At 53.2% G+C, this 821-nt stretch overlaps 1 pseudogene; it reads left to right on the top strand.

The window, feature by feature from the left end:
* The first annotated feature begins 397 nt into the window (after positions 1–397).
* On the top strand, positions 398–513 carry LOC120601859 (uncharacterized; annotated as a pseudogene).
* Positions 514–821: the final 308 nt, after the last annotated feature.

Below are 821 nucleotides of genomic sequence, written 5' to 3'. Positions count from 1 at the left end.
CTTCGTGGCAAAACATAATCTACTTCGGACACCCTTTTTCCTCTACTAGGTGGCAGATGAGTGACAGCAGTTAAGAAGCACTATCACCGGGGAGGAAAGAAACATTCTGCTTCTCGTCATCACTGTCTCCTTAAAAAGAGACGCGTGCCGTCTCCACGAGGAAGACGTGGGACAGACTGGGGCAGAGAATCCGAACCCCTTCTTAGTCTCGCGGCGTCTCTCAGTTCCAGCTCTCTCTACGTTTATGGGATCCCTTTACCCTACATATTTTTCTCAAATCTCTCTGAGTCTTCCCAACTTCTTTTCCTGTCTTGACTTGGATGCCAATTTGTCCTCGTTCACTCTGAGCCTCCGCCTGTACCCCAGGGTTCGCGCCCCAGTGGAGCCACGGTCCGTGGTCTACGGCCACGCCACCCTGAACGAGCCCGATGTCTGATCACGGAAGCTCAGCAGGGTCGGGCCTGGTCAGTACTTGGATGGGAGACCACCTGGGAAGACCGGGTGCTGTAGGCATAAATAATAATAAATAATAAAGAAAAAGAAAAATAGAAGGCAGAAGGAAAAGAGGAAGAGCAGATACGGGATGGATCGGCTCCATGACAGAAGCTGTGGGCGTGAGTGTCCAGGAGCTGAGCAGGGCTGCTGAGGACAGCACGTGATGGACGTCACTCATCCACGGGGGCACTAGGAGTCGGAGCCGACTCGATGGCATGTAACACACACAACAACAGATCGTTAAAAGTAAGCATGGGGCCCCTCTGAGCATGGGTTCCCGGTGACTGCACAGGTGGCACACCCATGCTGCAGGCCCCGTCACATGA

This window comes from Pteropus medius, unplaced genomic scaffold (genome assembly GCF_902729225.1).
Source record: "Pteropus medius unplaced genomic scaffold, Ma_sr-lr_union100, whole genome shotgun sequence".
Lineage (NCBI taxonomy): Eukaryota > Metazoa > Chordata > Mammalia > Chiroptera > Pteropodidae > Pteropus > Pteropus medius.
The sequence above is the reverse complement of the archived record's forward strand: the minus strand, read 5'-3'. Positions and strand labels throughout refer to the sequence as shown.